Raw genomic sequence first — 19,055 nt, forward strand, 5'->3', positions numbered from 1 at the left:
ATATTTGTGCTGTAGCTAAACGGCTTGGTCTGAAGAGTGATGTCATGGAGCATATGTTATTCAATTATAACAGCATCTTCTGATCTGAGCAAGAAATGAGATAGAGATGCACGTCTGAACTCACTTGGGAAGCATTTATATGCAACATTACTGCCCTGTACAAAGGCAGCTAGCGTTGTCACAGGGTTGTAAACAATAGGTTCAGAAGTAGGAAAATAAATTTTCTTGCTTCTTCCAGGGTACCGTTTTTCTAACTTGGTCCTATTGACATATGGGGCTAGATAATTCTCTTTTTTTAAAAAAAAAAGACTGGATTTTTTAGAGCAGTTTTGAGTTCACAGCAAAACTGATCAGAAAGTACAAAGAGTTCCCATTTACCCCTTCCCTGCCATAATTCTTTTTCTGTAGGGAGCTGATGTATGCATTGTAAAATGTTTAGCATGGTCCCTGGCCTCTGGCCTCTAGATGCCCGTAGTATCCCCCAAATGTGAAAAACACAAATGTCACTGGACATTGCCAAAGGTCTCCTGGTGGACAAATTCATCCTTGGTTGAAAACTACCGTTTCAGAGTTTGACCTTCCCCCTACAGGACAAATAGAAGCTAGATTCTGTCTTCAAGTGTCTTAAGAGGCATCATTTGAGCCCTGGTTGACTAAAACAGAAGAACGTGGCTAGATGTTTTATATTTATTTAATCTCTTCAGACGAAACAAACTTATTATAAATATTAGAGAAAGACAAGACAATTGGGTCGGGGAGAAATTATCGCAGGGAGGAGACCAGAGATGAGACTGCCCGCAGGAGTCATCGTGCGTTTCTCCAGCCTTGCATATTCACATGTGTGATACACTTAAAAGAATTCTTAAAGAATTAATTGGACTCGGGGTTCCAATTCACAGGAACAGAGCTCACAAGAGATTAGTAAACAGAGCAACCAGAACTATTTGTTAATTGGCAATGAGAAACATTCTGAAAAGAACGGAACATCACATTGGCTGTATCAGTCCCCTCCAGTAGCTTAGCTACAGTGGAAACTGAATTCCAGAGGGTGCCCAGTGACCATGGAACCGAGACATGTAATCTGACAGTTTGAAGCCTCCGATGCCCATCTCCACACGGGGACCCTCCCCTTGCCCGGGCAGCTCTGGGCAGGGGCACGTCTGAGTCAGTGCTCCCAAGGCTGATGGGCCAAGGAAACGTCAGAGAAACGTGCTAAAACTCAGATCCATGGCTCCACTGCTAGAGATTACGATTTAGTGACACTGAGGTGGGGCCTGGTCACCAACGTTTTTAACAAGCACCCCAGGTGCTTGAGAAACACTGAACTGTGGTCACCTTTGTAACTGCCCTTCTGTCTCTGCTTCCGTAGGATTCTGCCCAGTCGTGCCCTGGTCAGCACAGTCTTTCACCCTGTTGACACCTTCATAGGTTGCAGTAAAGACGGCCAGCCTGGAAAACTCTCTCTCTGTAGGTGACAATCAAAATTTCAGTACAAATCCCTTATTTCCTTACCGGTAACAGAGAGCAGCAGGTGGGGACAGCACAGCCTCAGCCCCAGGTGACACCTCACGAACTAAAAATTGTTCTCCATAAAATATTGTGTTTTTGTTTGTTTGTTTTGCGGTACGCGGGCCTCTCACTGCTGTGGCCTCTCCCGTTGCGGAGCACAGGCTCCGGACGTACAGGCTCAGCGGCCATGGCTCACGGGCCCAGCCGCTCCGCGGCATGTGGGATCTTCCCGGACCGGGGCACAAACCTGTGTCCCCTGCATCGGCAGGCGGACTCTCAACCACTGCGCCACCAGGGAAGCCCCATAAAATATTGTTGAAGGCAATTCACTTGAAGGAAGGACATTCCTCTCTCTTAAGCAGATTGAGACTTTTCTGTTGTTGGTTTCAGGTTATTGGTTTTAGTGATATTACAAACGGGAGAGCAGATCTTCCATGCTGGGTCGCGGGCATCTCCACTTCTCTCCCAGGCCCCCAGTTACTAAACAAAAAGCTCTGTTTCTCATATTAAAAACCCATCTGTTCATTCGCTCTAGAAACATTTATTGAATGTTTATGGCGGGGCAGCGGCAATTTTCAGGTTTCGAGACATAAAATGAGTTGTAGGCCTAGGACCAGGAGGGAGCAGAGAAGTGAGCACAGGGTCTCTGGGTGCCAGGAGGGAGAAAGACGTGGGTTAGGAGGTGGGGGGAGGGGCAGGGCTACTGAGAGCACGTGACAGCTGAGCCGAACGGAGAGGTGGAGAGACGCTCACAGCAGAGCAGGGAAAGACAGCACGCCAAGGAAGGAGAGGCCCCTGCGAGGACAAAGCTGAGTGAGGGAGCCCAGTGCTTCCTGAGACCCCCAGGTACTGGTTTGGCTGGAGCGTGGATGCACCAGGGATGTGGGATAGAATGGCGTGGGTAAGCAGAAGCCACCCATCAAGGATCTTGTACAGAATACTGAGGACGTTTGACTCTGTGTGACAGTGAGGACATGAGTCCTTAGGTGCTTTTAAGCAGAGGAAGAGGACATGATCCAGTTCATGTTTCAGAGCACTCTCCCTGTGGCCAGGAAGAGGTTTCGGAGTGAGAGACTTGAGCAGGGTTGAAAGTTTGTCATGTGTCGGAGAGCACAGGCAAGGGGAAGACACAGGATCACCTAGGGGTGTTGAACCTATTGCTGCAGGTTTTTTAAAAGTTTAAATGCTTTGAACAATCCATTTGTTTGGGGGACTTTTTCTGGCAGTGTGCAGAAGTCCAGCTGTATAGCACAGAAAGATGGTGGGTGAATTAATTCACGGTTGTCACACGTAACTTTTGTTTAAATCGTGGCGGTGAGAATTTGTAGGTTTAAAGAAGAGATGTGGTAGAAGAGGTGATGGAAGGAAAGAAGGGGGAGGGTCTGATCTACGAGGCCTTCATGAATTTGAAGTTAAAGTGCTGGGGAAATAGGCTGTGATAGAGGAGTACTGAAGAGCAACTCTGTACAGGCAGAACAATTCCAGCTGACAAGTCAAAACTGTGTATGACCTTCACGGGAAATCCACGCGGTAGGGACATTTTTGGGTAACTTCCTAATCCACTACTCACCGCCTTCCTTCTCCTACCCCTGAAGCTACAGTGAATAGGATGCAGGACCCTGTTTTCACAGTGCTCATACTGTGGAACCATCGACTAACTGGACCCATCAGTGTCTCACTCCTGAAGACGTAAAATCAGAGTGTCACAGTTTCGCTTGCACTGCGGTGCTGTGGTGTGTCGTCATCTTTGCCAGTATCATCTAGTTCAGCAGAGAGAGCTGATTGAGAGAGAGACAGAGAGAGTGAAAACAGAACTGACAGCCCTTATCGCCACGAGACGGAAACTCCGTTTTTCCCAATGGCCCTCCAGTTCTCAGCCTATTTCCTTGGATGTCTTTTTTACAATTGGTTTTGTGAGCTGGTCCTGAATAATATCATTCCTTAAGAAAAAAAAGGCTCACCCACACTCATAAATTAAGCAGTTCATATCTAAACATTATTCACTCATGGGATTGGCTGAAGTGTTACCATTCAGTACAGGTTCAAGGGTCTGGGAATTCAGTCCCCCTCTGGACAGTCCCCTCCTAACAATTTTACCCTTTATGTAAAGGGCAGAGTGAAGCTTTAGCTGTCTATGTCACAGCCATCTACATCGTCTGCTCCAGGACATGGAGAAAAAATGAAAGAAAAGGTACAGAAAATAGAGAAAAAGTAGTCTCATATTCATTTAGAAAGGAATAGGAATTGGAACCATCTTTTTGAAGGACAGTTTGGCAACATCTTATAAACATTTCTTTTTTATTCTTTATTTTTTTATTTTAATTTTTTTGGGGTTTGGGGGCCTCTCACTGTTGCGGTCTCTCCCGTTGCGGAGCACAGGCTCTGGACGCGCAGGCTCAGCGGCCATGGCTCACGGGCCCAGCCGCCTCGCGGCACGTGGGATCTTTCCGGACCCAGGCACGAACCCCTGTCCCCTGCATCGGCAGGCAGACTCTCAACCACTGTGCCACCAGGGAAGCCCAGATGTGTGACTCTTTTATTTTGCAATGAGAAGCTTGTACATCTCAATCTCCTCACCTAATTCTTTCCTCTCCCTACCTGCATCCTTTCCGGCAAAAAACTTTTGGTTCTCTGTATCTATAAATGTTTCTGTTTTGTTATATTTGTTCATTTGTTTTGTATTTTAGATTCCACAGATAAGTGAAATAATACAGTGTTTGTCTTTCTCTGTCTGACTTATTTCACTTAGTATAATACCCTCTAGGTTCATCCATGTTTCCAAAGATAGCAAGATTTCATTCTATTTTTATGGCTGAATAATATTCCATTTTATATGTATATGTATAACTTCTTTATCTGTACATATCTGTTGATGGCCATTTAGGTTGCTTCTATATCTTGGCTATTTTAAAGAATGCTGCAATGAACATAGGGGTGCATCTATCTCTTCTAATTAATGTTTTCCTTCTCTTTGGATAAATACTCAGGATTGGAATTGCTGGACCTTGAGGTCATTCTTTTATAATTTTTGAGGACCCCCCCCCATACTATTCTCCATAGTGGCTGCACCAATTTACATTCCCACCAACAGGGCACAGGGCTCCCTTTTCTCCACATCCTCACCAACGCTTGTTATCTCTTGTCTTTTTGGTAATAGTCCTACTGACAGTGGTGAGGTGATATCTCATTGTGGTTTTGATTTGCATTTCCCTGATGACTGGCAATGTTGAACATCTTTTCATGTGCCTGTTGGCCATCTGTATGTCATCTTTGTAAAAACGTCTATTCAGGGGCTTCCCTGGTGGTGCAGTGGTTGAGAGTCCGCCTGCCGATGCAGGGGCCACGGGTTTGTGCCCCGGTCCGGGAGGATCCCACATGCCGTGGAGCGGCTGGGCCTGTGAGCCATAGCCACTGAGCCTGTGCGTCCGGAGCCTGTGCTCCGCAACGGGAGAGGCCACAACAGTGAGAGGCCCGCGTACCGCAAAAAAAAAAGAAGAAAAAGAAAAACGTCTATTCAGATCCTGTACCCATTTTTTAATCAGGTTTTTTGTTTTCTTGATGTTGAGCTTGCATGAATTCTTTGTATAACTTGGATATTAACCCTTTGTCAGGTATACTGTTTACAAATATCTTCTCTCAGTAAGTGGCTTTTTCAGTTTGTTGATACTATCCTTTGCTGCACAAAAGCTTTCTAGGTTGATGTAGTCCTTTTTTCTTTTTTTTTGCTTTTGCTTCCCTTGCCTGAGGAGACACATGCAAAAAAATATTACTAAGATGAATGTCAAAGAGCTTACTACCAATGTTTTCTTCTACGAGTTTTATGGTTTTGGGTCTTACATTTAAGTCTTTAACTCACTTTGAATTTGTTTTTGTGCATGGTATGAGAGAGTAATCCAGTTTGGTTCTTCTGCACTTAGCTCTTCACTTTTCCCAATAGTATTTATTGAAGAGACTGTCTTCCCCATTATATATTCTTGCCTCCTTTGTCATAGATTAATTCTCATATAAGTGTGGATTCATTTCTGGAATCTCTATTCTGTTCCATTGATCTATGTGTCTCTTAGTGCAAGTACCATACGGTTTTGATTGCTGTATTTTGAAGTCATGGAGTGTGATACCTCCAGCTTTGTTCTTTTTCAAGATTGTTTTGGCTAACTGAGTCTTTTTGTATTTCCTCAGCAAATTTGTTTTCTATTTAAATTTTAGAATTATTTGTTCTAGTTCTGCGGAAAACATCATTGATGTACTGATGGGGATTGCCTTTGGCAGTACAATCATTTTAACAATATTGATTCTTCCCATCCATGAGCATGATATATCTTTCCAAATCTTTCTTTTGTCTTCAATTTCTTTCATAAGTGTCTTATAGTTTTCCAATTATATGTCTTTGCCTCCTTATTTAGAGTTACTCCTAGGTATTGTATTCTATTTGATGCAATTGAAAATGGGATTGCTTCCTTAATTTCTCTTCCTGATAGTTCTTTGTTAGTGTATAGGAATACAACAGATTTCTGTATATTAATTTTGTATCCTTAAAATTCACTGATGAATTCTAATACTTTTTTGATGGTGCCTTTAGAATCTGTGTATAGTATCATGTAATATGCAAATAGTGACAATTTTACTCCTGCTTTCCAATTTGGATTCCTTTTATTTCTTATTCTTGTCTGATTGCTGTGGTTAGGACTTCAAACACTACGTCAGTCTCCAAAGACTGAACCAGGAAGAAATAAAAAATATAAATGGATAAATTACCAGTAATAAAATTGAATCAGTAATAAAACAACTACCAATAAACAATTGTCCAGTACCAGGTGGCTTCACAGGTGAATTGTACCAAATATTTAGAGAAGAGTTAACACCTATCCTTTTCAAACTATTCCAAAATATTTCAGAGAAAAGAATGCTTCCAAACTCATTCTAAGATGCCAGAATCACCCTGATACCAAAACAAGACAATGATATCACAGAAAAAGAAAATTACAAGACAATATCACTGATGAACATAGATGTAAAAATCCTCAGCAAAATATTAGCAAACTAAATTCAACAATACATTAAAAGGATCATACACCACATGTGGACACAGGTGGGGAAGGGAAGGGTGGGATGAATTGGGAGATTAAGTTTGACATAAATAAACTACTATGTGTAAAATAGGAAAAAAAAAAAAGGATCATACACCATGATCAAGTGGGATTTATACCAGGGATGCAACAATGGTTCAATAGCCACACTCGATCAATGTGACACACAACGTTATCAAATTGAAGAATAAAAACCATATGGTCATCTCAGTAGATGCAGAAAAAGCTTTTGACAAAATTCAACATCTTTTTATGGTAAAAACTCTTCAGAAAGTGGGTATTGAGGGAACATACCTCAACATAATAAAGGCCATGTATGACAAACCCACAGCTAACATCATACTCAATGGTGAAAAGCTGAAGGCATTTTCTCTAAGATCAGGAACAAGACAAGGATGTCCACTCTTGCCACTTTTATTCAACATAGTTTTGGAAGTCCTAGCCTCAGCAATCAGACAAGAAAAAGAGATAAAAACAATCTAAATTGGAAAAGAAGAAGTAAAACTGTCCCTGTTTGCAGATGATGATACTATACATAGAAAATCTTAAAGATGCCACCAGGAGACTACTAGAACTCATCAATGGATTCAAGAAATTTGCAGGATACAAAATTAATATACAGAAAACTGTTGCATTTCTATATACTAACAACAAACTATCAGAAAGAGAAATTAAGGAAACAATCCCATTTACCATTTCATCAAAAAGAATAAAACACATAGGAATAAACCTACCTAAAGAGGTAAAAGACCTGTACTCTGAAAACTATAAGATAGTAATGAAAGAAATTGAAGACAACACAAACATTTGGAAAGGTATACTGTGTTCTTGGATTGGAAGAATCAATATTGTTAAAGGGACCATATTGCCTAAGGCAATCTACAGATTCAATGCAATCCCTGACAAATTACCAATGACATTTTTCACAGAACCAGAAAAAAATAATTTTAAAATTTTTATAGAAACACAAAAGACCCTGAATATCCAAAATGATATTAAGAAAGAAGAACAGAGCTGGAGGAATCATGTTCCCTGACTTCAGACTATACTACAAAGCTACAGTCATCAAAACATAGAGTACTGGCACAAAAACAGAAATATAGATCAATGGGACAGGATAGAATGCCCAGAAATAAATTCACATACTTATGGTAAATTAATCTATGACAAAGGAGGCAAGAATATACAATAGAAAAAAAGACAGTCTCATCAATAAATGGCGCTGGGAAAACTGGACAGCTACATGTAAAAGAATGAAATTAGGACATTCTCTAATACCATATACAAAAATAAACTCAAAATGGATTAAAGAACTAAATGTAAGACTGGAAACCATAAAACTCCTAGAGGAAACACAGTTAAGACACCATTTGACATATATCATAGAAATATTTTTTGGGGATCTGTCTCCTAAAGCAAAGGAAATAAAAGCAAAAACAAACAAATGAGACCTAATTAAACTTAAAAGCTTTTGTACAGCAAAGGAAACCATCAACAAAATGAAAGACAATCTACTGAATGGGAGAAAATATTTACAAATGACATGATTGTTAAGGGGTTAATATCCCAAATAAATAGCTAGTACAACTCATCATCTAAAAAACCAAAAACCCAATTTAAAGAACAGGCAGAAGAACTTTATAGACATTTTTCCAAAAAGGACATGCAGATGGCCAACAGGCACATGAAAATATGCTCAACCTCACTAATCACCAGGGAAATGCAAATCAAAACAACAGTGTCACACCTGTCACAATGACTATTATCAAAAAGAACACAAATAACCATAATTGGCAAGGATGGAGAGAAAAGGGAACTCTTGTACACTGGCGGTGGGAATGTAAACTGGTGCAGACACTGTGGAAAACAGTATGGAGGTCTCTCAGAAAACTAAAAATAGAGCTACCATATGACCCAGCAATTCCATTTCAGGATATACATCTGAAAAAAGCAATAACTCTAATTCAAAAAGATACATGCACCCCAATGTTCACAGAGGCACTATTTAAAATAGCCAAGATGTAGAAGCAACCCAAGTATCCACTGACAGATGAATGGATAAAGGAGATGTGGTACATATATACAATGGAATACTACTCAGCCATAAAAAGGATAAAATTTTGCCATTTACAACAATGTGGACGGACCCGGGGGGTATTATGCTTAGTGAAATAAGTCAAACAGAGATAGATAAATACTGTATGTTATCACTTATGAATGGAATCTAAAAAATAAAACAAATGAATGGGTATAGCAAAACAGAAACAGAATCACAGACATAGAAAACAAACTAGTGGTTACCAGTGGTGAGAGGGATGGGGGTGGGGCAAGATAGGGGTAGGGATTAAGAGGTACAAACTAGTATGTATAAAATAAATAAGCTATAAAGAGATACTGTACAACACAGAGAATGTAGCCAATATTTTATAATAAATTTAAATGGAGTATAATCTATAAAAATATTGAATCACTCTGTTGCACACCTGAAACTAATATAACTAATATAATATCAACTGTACTGCAATTAAAAAAAAAGATTTTAAAAAAAGAAGTCTACAGTTTCTTTAGGTAGACCTGACTTAGGGCCACTAAATTTGATTTTTGACCAGTAGATACAGAGGGGTTAGTTCCCATGTTTTTCTCCCACAGACATCTCTTGCAGGAAACAACTGGTAATTTGTTTTAAAAAATAATTTTCAGCTTTCTTATGTTTCATCTCATTTAACACTAGTCTCACCTTGTACCTTCATTCTGACTTTACGCAAAACATACTGGACTTTACAATGAATGTGCTTGTCTAACCTGCACTGAATTTTTCACCATGTGGCCCTTTTCCAATCATGGCTTCACAATAAGAAGTCCTCAAAGCTTTTGCTTGAACAATGGCCAAACTCAAATCACTGATTTTCATCCTGAAACCATACACTAAACATCCTTCCTTCTTGGGCCCATATTTACAAAGAAATACAAATGTGTGAAGATCAATAGTTGTAATTCAGTTATTGTCAAAGATCAGTTCTTTTGTACTATTTTAAAGCACTGAGAATGGTTTTCTTTAATTTACTTTCCTGTCCAGATGAGTATTGCCTTTGTAAGTGGTCTCATAGGAAATGCATTTAGACTTAGTTCAAAGATGCATCCAATGATCAATAAGAACGTCAGTCCACAACTTTATAGTATAGATAAACTCCCTCAGTAAAACATATTTCCTCCTCTTTCATTCACTTTGCTCCTTCCCTGCTCTGCATTTCCAGGGGCCCCCTGGTGGCACTAGAAGGGAGCTGTTGACCAGGCAGAGGTCAGGTCATCAGGTAAGTCTGGGGAAAGGGCCCTCTGAGGAGGTTTGACTACATCTCTGCTGGTTGCTAGCCTGAGACTAAAATGTTAATTGTGATTTGGGGAAGGAGGCTTAGTTCACACTAATCCTTCCTGGATTTTCCAATTTCTCCACGTTCACAAAAATTAGTGTTTAAATTGTCTTTTCTAAGAGAACTCAAATTTTGTTAAAAATTTAAAGAAATCAGAGGCTTCTGGGTAAGGCAAGATCCAGAAAAATCAGACTATTTTAGCCAATAGCTCATACATTTTCATGATGTAACAAGATCATGAAAGTTCAGTGTTCCTACCCTAGGTTACCATTTTTTCTTTTTTTTTAACAGCAGGAAGTACTCATCAGCTAAGGAAGATGCGATTCTTATTTTCTCAGTTGGCCTTTGTACGAATCCATAAAAATGTACCCCGTTTCTATGGTTCCCATCTTATTCCCAACTCTTGCTTCTCCCTCTGTCTCTGTTCTCTATTCCCTCTGCCTGATCTTACTTAAACTGATATTATAGGCCTGCAGCCCCACACATCAAACTTGTTTATTCTAATGGAAACTTGAATTGGTGACTGTCATTTGCTCTCAGTCTTATTATAAGTGAAATTGATTCTGGATTTCTAAATTTCTCCTCCTACAAAGGGCGATCTTAGATCTCTAGTCTTTTATATGTTATTGCTCTGTCCGATGGCCTTTTTAAAGATTTGTAGACTTTTACAGTAAATCTCTTATTGCTCACTTAAATGTGATGGTTATGTGTTTAATCATTAATGGTTATACCAAGCAATCTCATGTGTATGTAAGATACGTATGTCTTATATACATATTTAAAACAAACAAACAAGCCGTTCCACCCATGTTTGACTGTGTAGCTTAGAGGGTTTGTGTTTAGAGTTCAATCTCCCAGCATCAAGCTAAACTGGAAATTCACAATCCTACTACTCTTCCTCCCTCTTCTATTAACTTGTGCTGCTTTTTAATTTTTTTTAATTTCTCTGAGTTTCAGTTTCTCCTTCTGGGAAATCAAGGATATTCAACTAAATAGTTCACAAGGTTCCTTCTAACTCCAAAATTCTTCTTACTTTGTTAATAAATCGGCATATTTTCCTTGATACAAACATCTTTAGAATCCCCACAGAGAACTAATCCAGAGGATGTGCTAATATTGTGATTCATTACCCAAGTCATTTCTCTAAGCACTAGTTTTCACATAGGCAGAATGAGATGATTTTTAGACCCATTTAAGGCCCATGATGCTGCTACACACATGACAGATTCTTGTTGCCATTTCCATTTAGGAATTTTTTTTACTAGAGACAAATTTATATGTTTTCTGTTGTCAGAAACTGAAAACTCCAGAACCCTAGCACACTTCTTGGCTATAAGAAAGCTTACACTCAGATTCATTGTCCAAATGTCACAATATGCTCAATGCTGTGTCCAAAGAAAGCATCTATTCCCTTTCAAATGGATTTGTTCTCTGTTGTCCTCAAATGCCTTACTTGGATAGTTGTAATTCGAAGGTGTGAGCAGAACGCAAGACTTCAATTCACAGTAGAATCTTCAATTTCGTGCTGATACATTTTCAGGTTCTTGGTTACAAATTAACCGACTCTCTTCCCAGTCTCTTGGGACATTGGAAAAGCGGACAAATTATCCAGAGACTGTAGTGGTTTATGCAAGAATCACCTGCTCACCTGTGCACTAATGGAACTGCTTTGCATAAGCAGATCCTGTTCCCTGAGGCTACACAGTTTCCAATCTTCTATACCCCAGGGGACATTACCAGCGCTGCAGAAGTGCCTCTGTTCTCAGGCTGAGAACTACAGGTACTTGGTTCCTTTCTATCTCAGAGGACTTCCTTCTGGGCACAGGATTATGGTGTTTTCTCATCAAGCCATAGCAGCCACATACAAGGTTAATAGTGCCCTGAAGATGTACAGTGCACAACCTGTACAACTGTCAACAGCTGCCTTGTGGAGTTGTTGGGGAGAAAATATTTTCCTCTAACTCTAGGTCTGGCTGGTCTGAGGATTAATTTACATGAGATAGATTAACATATGTGTACATGGGAGAGACTCAGGAAGACTGAGCAACTGGCTAAAAAGTCTGAAACCCTCCCCTTAAATACCATCTTCAGCTAAAGACAAAAGAGGATGTTGCCGGGAGGGGTTTGGAATTTCAGAGGCAATTCACATGGAGATGGAAAAGCACATGTTTGCTGGGACAGCAGAGACCCTGGGACACAGAGTGGCCTCTGATCGCTAAGCCCCTCTGGTCCCCCCCACACACCCTATTCTTTGATGGCATCTCCATCCCAGGTGATGGTACCTCCATCCCAGGTGATAGCACTATTCCTTTATCCAAATTCTTCCTGTAGCTAAGGGGTAGGTAAAGAGAGATTTACTGAGTCTTCCGTTTCTTAAAAATAATCAGCCTAAATTAATCCTCATGCCCAAAAGACACATTTTGGGCTGCCAGATTCTGCTCCTCCACGGTCCTGCCTTTGAAACTTCTCCAAGAAGTCTCACAGTCCAGAAGCTGAGTTGGTAGATTGTTCCAGCTCATTAAACCAGTCTCATAGTCCTGACAATGAGTCAGCCCTGTTAAGTTCATTTCAGGAGGCTGTGAGGCAGGTGGTCTTCCAAAGTTTGGCCTGTGAGGTGCAAGCAATTAAGTTTTAATATGAGCCATTTCTATGGAGATGAAAGAAAAACAACAGTTATTGATCGGAGCAAATTATAACGCAGTGTCTGAGAGCTGCCAGTTGAGAACGTTTCTAGGTGTCAGCCTTGAAGCATCTTGAGATGGAGCGAGGACAGAAAATGACAATCTGACAGATTTTCTTGGTTTGTAGTTTTAATGTCTCTGACGATGTCATCAGTGTGGAGGTAAGCTTTCTGAGTGGCTTACACAGCAATAGGCCCAAAGACTGTCTAACGTGGGCTATTGTGGTGATCCCTCTTAAGTTTGTATCAAGTTGTTCAGCTCCAGTTTTGAGGGCTTCAGGGGAAGGAAGCTTTAGTTTTCAACGATTCCAAATCGAAAGTGGGAGAAAAGTTGGAAACGTTGGTTTGGAGAGCTATAGCTAAATATTTTAGGAAAATAGAAAAATTCAGGGTTCAGTGCAGTTTACAGGTGGAAAAGCAAAACCTCAAAGAAAATTAACAGAACTAAAATCTAGTATCTATGATTGTGTATTATAGTTTCCACTGAAACACAATTTTTCCCTCTAAAAGTACACTTATTTTTACCAAAGATAGCCAAATTAAGGCTAATTTGTTTGCCAAATAAGTGTAGTTTCAGTAAAATTGGCCTGATTATTTGCATAAGGCCAGCAAGAATAGTGATTGACCTTAAAGGCTTTTTAAAATCTGCTTTGCTGGAACTTTTCATAAGGAACCTCCAGATTGAATTTTAAAAGTCTCTTGAGGCCAGGAAGCCAAAGCAAAGACTTACCATCAGACTTGCCTGTAATAACTATAGATTTAGGTGAATTCCTCTCCTCTTGAGATCCTCCCAAATATCCTGAGGTTTCTGCACCTACCAGGAAGTGACCTTCCTTACTCACCTGGTAGGGCTGCTGGGAACCCTGTAAGCAATGTACCTGCCTGTTTTTCCAAGGGGCAATATTGCTGCATAAGGTCAATCTTATTTCCTTAAAGCTGTGTGGTCATATCTGAGTCTATGCACATCCTCAAATATGACATTCCAGTCAAAGCCTTGGTAATGTAACCAATGTTTGCAACTGTGTTCTGTTACAAGAACAAATTCTTAGCGAACTTATGTAAATAGCTATATGGCCATGAAAATAATAATACATACTAAGAGTTTCCAAATACTGGAGGGATCAGGTAGGGAGAAAAAGATAAATGTTTCAGTTCTGCTTACAAAGGTATAATTTACCAAATTGCTGTAGGTCATAGTCTAAGAGGAAAGATTTCCTTATATCTGGAAAATAAGGATTAAAAAGTAATATTTCAGCCAAAAGTCATAAAAATTAATATCATATTCATCAATTCATTCAGTCCCATGTACAATAATTAATTCTTGTTGATCTTGATTTTTTTTTCTTGGCTGGACCACGTGGCTTGTGGGATCTTTGTTCCCTGACCAGGGATGGAACCCAAGCCCTCAGCAGTGAAAGTGCAGAGCATTAGCTACTGGACTGCCAGGGAATTTCTGATCTTCATCTTTTGTTAGCAGTTTATGAAGCCAACAGTTTTTTCATTAGAGTTCTGTAATTTCTTACCCAGTTCAGTGGTATAATCTGAAAGTTATCAGAAACCTATATTTATCAAAAAGTCTTTTCTGTGAATCTTCTTGAAGATAAACATTTTTGCAAAAGCATGAGATTAAAACAGTAACTGTCTATAAATGACAAAGACTTAAAATGGCCTGGTTAAAGATCTGATTCATTATAATACAATTGACCTGGAAATTTTGTTATTTCCGTGACACACAGCATTATAAGATAATAACTAGAATTATGACTGATAACATTATACTAAGACATACCCGCATTTTATGAATTTTATATAATTTCCAGAGCATTTATATTAAAAACATTTACCCATACAATATAGCCCAGGAAGGTTTATCATTATTCATTTGACAATGCTTACCATGTAATTTAATACACCAAATAAACCTAATTTGATTAATAATGCTCTCTTATAAGGAAAGAAAACATATCTTTTCAAGTGTTCTAGGGGCTGTCTGGAAAATCCCAAACTTAGTTCCAGGTCAATAAGACTTCATTTAAAATTTGATTTGGGGGAAGTTTGTCAAAAATACCAAAAAGGTCTTAAAACACTTGGTCAAATAAGAACATAGGTCACTGAAAAACAATTTACCCAAAACGTCAAAGACTTCACAGGCAAATACAGAAGGTTTAATAGTTGTAAAAAGCCACAGCTCTTTCAATATTGAAAAGGTTCAGTTTAAGCATTCAAAGACCGATAAAAACAACATAGGAAATTATTTTGATCAAACATAATCGCTCCCTGATGTTTTTAGGCAGACTACTAAAGGTAGAGAAAAACCTTTTACTATTTCTTTACAAGCACAGATTTCTGTCTTTTTAACAGAGAGAAAACCAAATTCTAATTTTGCACCAACTTACTTTGATATTAAAATTCATTCACTTAAATTGCTTTCGATCTTAACCAGCTTAAGCATGCATAAAACACTTTTCTCAAGGTTTCTTTTTGACGAAACTTCTACAACATTCTATTTCCATTTCAGTGTATCCCTTGTCCTTTTCTTTTTTTCCCATTCTTGAAATAACCAGCCTTATTTTAGGCAAGATCATTTTCATTTCCCTCAACAAAATTGTATCTCCATTTCTCATATCTTTCTTACCCAAAAATACAACTTACTTTTCTTACATACAGAGATGTCTTTCATATAATTTTCAGTAACTTTAATCACATATATTAATTATAAATCTTAACCCCTAGAAACCTTAACTAAGAAGTAAACAACTGTGAAATGTCTTTTACTTTAGCATTTTATGGCTTGGCAAATTTACAAATACATTTTATAATTCTAGAGACATAGACTACTTCCTACTATAATCTTTCAATAAAGCACAAGACATGTTTACTAATAAACCCAAATTTACCTTTACTTTGTAATAGGAAGCTAAAAGCAGATATACCTGTGTTTAGTAATTAATCTTTCACCATTATGTTTTATTTGGAAATCATCTAGACATTCAATAAATTTACTTTATAATTTAACTCATCTTAGCAAAACTTTAAGGTCTCTAGTAACCAAAAATATTTCGACAGCTATTTTTAAGAACACATAAACCATAACACATAATAAACATTTGTAAGTTTACCTAAAACCCTTTTATCGTATATCTATTTGCTCTTAACAATTGTTTATATAACCTATGAAAACTTCATGAGACATTAGACAAAGTCAACCATCATCTCCAGCTATTTCTTCTTCTTTTGTTGGCAAATTTTTGTAACAGATTACATGACTTTTAGTAAACTTAGATAGAATAAAAGTATTATACTTAATGCCGATAATTAAAGACTTTGTTTTAATTAAACTGAAAACCTTAAACTTGCTATTATTTATTAAAGATTACTCCTAGACCACATGGACTTGAAAAACATTTGGGTTACTGTCTATGATACTTCTGAGACTTAGAAATATTTATTTCATAAGCACTCTTTTTAAGCCAATTAAATTGAGTTACTTTACAAAGTGATTTTTGTCGGTTCTGTCTGAAGGTAGAAAAAGGCCCTATGCGTAATGTACACAGACATACATACAGATGCAATCAGAGGTTTCATAGCTTTCATTTTAAGACCTTAGTCATGAATCAGGTATAAATATAACACCTATGTTATATAAAAGTCACTAGTTTATAAATAGTGGTTGGAATAAATTTAGTTTATCGGCTCAGATGGCCAAGGCTCTTTACTTTTGTGGAAAAAACCTTTTAAGATTTGTATTTGTCCTTGACAAATAATCTTAAGGAAGCTGTAGGCTAGATTTTGGGCAAGGGAGATTTTCCAGTAGTCTGTCCTGTTTTTAAAGGCATCTTTCCCTCCAATTTTTTGCCCCTGGTGTCAGGTTCTCCCAGTTGTGTTAGCTGGGCTCAGCCTCAGGAGACAGTGGGCTGTGTTTACATTTCTGATTTTGTAGATATTTGCAAGACAAAGACAGTTGTTTTTAATTCCCCAAAGAACTGGGCTGCTGCCTAAGCGATATCAAAAGTCTGTTTGCCCATCCAACTACATTTCCTTTAATATGCTTCTTTGTATCAGGGAGAAAGATTTCCAACTAAAATTGCAAACTGAAAGATTTCTATGTTCTAGAACTTCAGGGTTCAATTATCACACCTAAAAAAAATCTGCAGGAGGCATTCAACAATGGCCCTTTGTTCAAGAGCACAATTCAATAGACCAATTCCCCCCAGGGGGCAAAAAGCCTCCGCCATCTCCCCTATTAGGCCTTGACTATCTGTCCCACATTCCGGGGGCTCAGGCAACCCTACTGGCTCCCCTTGGCAAGTTCCGTTAACATTGCCTGAAGGGCAGACTCCTGCACCCTGTTTGACAATTCCAGGAAGGGGGAACATTCCCAGTGACACACAATGTCCAATCCCTACAGTACAGTCAGGCAAAAGAGACACAACCACTTTACAAAAAGCGTGTTCAAATCCACCAGATGTCCTCCAAGCTTGCACCTCTAACCAGGACCCTAGGAACAAGCCTCCGTCTTACATACTGAGAAGGGGGAGCATTCCCAGCCAGACACAACCCCTAGGCCCACAGAATACTCAGGCAACACTGACCTAACCTTTTCACACAACACCTGCACAAACATTCCAACCTCTGTCATCCTCTCAACTTGCACTTTTCATTTTCTCAATCTAACTGCAGCCCAAGTCAGGGCCCCGCCAGTGGATTTTGGTACCACAGCTCATGCGGCTTCTGCCTCAAGCACTCCTGGAAATTCCTCCTCTTTACCCTTCAGCCATTTAACCCGCTCCTGTGAGAGAGGGCTTGGGTCCCCAGGGAGGGGTGGGGCCAAGGGACCCTTCTGTCAACTTTATCGTAATCCATTGGTCTCACTGCTGCTTCAAGCAAATTCCGGCCATGTTTCTCATTGCAATTTTTGCCTTCAGGCTTTTAAAATTTCTCCAAACTGGGGTAAATAGAGTGGACATTTTAGGGGCCCTTTCATGTTGGGGGACCACTGGGGCCCTTTCGGCCCACCCAAACTTAGGTAGTACTCTATTAAAACCTTTGTTTTTACCCCATCAGTGTCCATTTCATTCATCCCATGTCTTATTAACCAACTAGATATTTCCACCTGTAGAGATGAGTCCTGTGGCTCTTCCTTTCCTGATTCCTCTTTGTTCCACCTTTCAATACTCGCTTTATTTACCTTATTTCTTAATAAATTTTAAATTTCTTTAAAAATTTCCACCTGTTGGGAAGAGTCCCTTGACTTTCCCCTTGGCTTCTTCCCATTCTCTTGTTAGTTAACCTTTATTAGCATCTGTAAGACCCATGAGGGGAAGCAAACTTGATAATGTTCCCCATGTGGGACTCGAGGGACATTGTTCCAGCTAATGATTAAGAACTCTCCAGACAATAGGGGCTTCTTAGACAATGGGTGAATTTCCAGGATGTCCGGCCCCCTTCCGAGAAGGAGGGAGATAACAAAATGTAAAAAAGGTGTCTGTCAAAGACCAATCAGACAGCTGAGGAGAAGGAGGGAGATAACAAAATGTAAAAAAGGTGTCTGTCAAAGACCAATCAGGCAGCTGGGGACAAGTTCCCTCTCTGGTCCAAGCCTAAGCCGGGACCAATCAGCAGGAGAACACAACCAAATCTATAATTTACATACGGGGAAGTGGGAACCTATAAAACTGACATATTCGCGCCCAAAAGGGTTCCTTCTTCGACCTCCTGCGTGAGGACCAAGGAACCCCGGTGCACCGGCCTTCAATAAACCTCTTGCGTTTTGCATCGACTTCCGACTCTTGTTGTTTCCTGGGCGAGTCGAAACTCCTAGGAGACCGCGCAGGTCTAACACCCAAACCATTCTTTAAACTAAGCAAGTTCTTCAGACTAGCTGTTATATTTCTTTGTATCCACCTTTTAATTTAGTCTTTCCATAAGTACCAATAAAACAGCTGTTGAGCCTGAGAGTTCTCTAAAAATTTACCAATTTAGAAGTTTTTCCAATTCAAAGGACCCATTATCTGGCCATTGGTGAGGATGGTAATAGTGAATCAAACCAATAAGCTTTTTTATGGCTTAACCAAGGATGCAAGAGGTATTTCACAAGAGAGTGCAAGGGATGCAGCCCTCACAAGATCCAGAAAGGTAACTCCCCCAAATAGCCTAAGAAAGCAAAGACCCTTGTTGCCCAGGCGTTAAGGATGGTGTAGTGCCAGCACTAACAATGCAAGGAAGGTTGAGATGACAAAGGCCCTTTATGGGACCGCTTATGACAAACTACGCCGAGCGTCGGCACAGCTCAGGTTGTTACCTGTGTTTCAGACCGACTGGCTACAGCTGCTTAGACTCCCAGCCTACTTGACTGACTGCCAAGTGCCCGCTGGAACACACACCTTTCTGATGGCAGAGACCACAGAGAAT

This window comes from Grampus griseus (assembly GCF_964374135.1).
Source record: "Grampus griseus genome assembly, chromosome: 13".
NCBI lineage: Eukaryota > Metazoa > Chordata > Mammalia > Artiodactyla > Delphinidae > Grampus > Grampus griseus.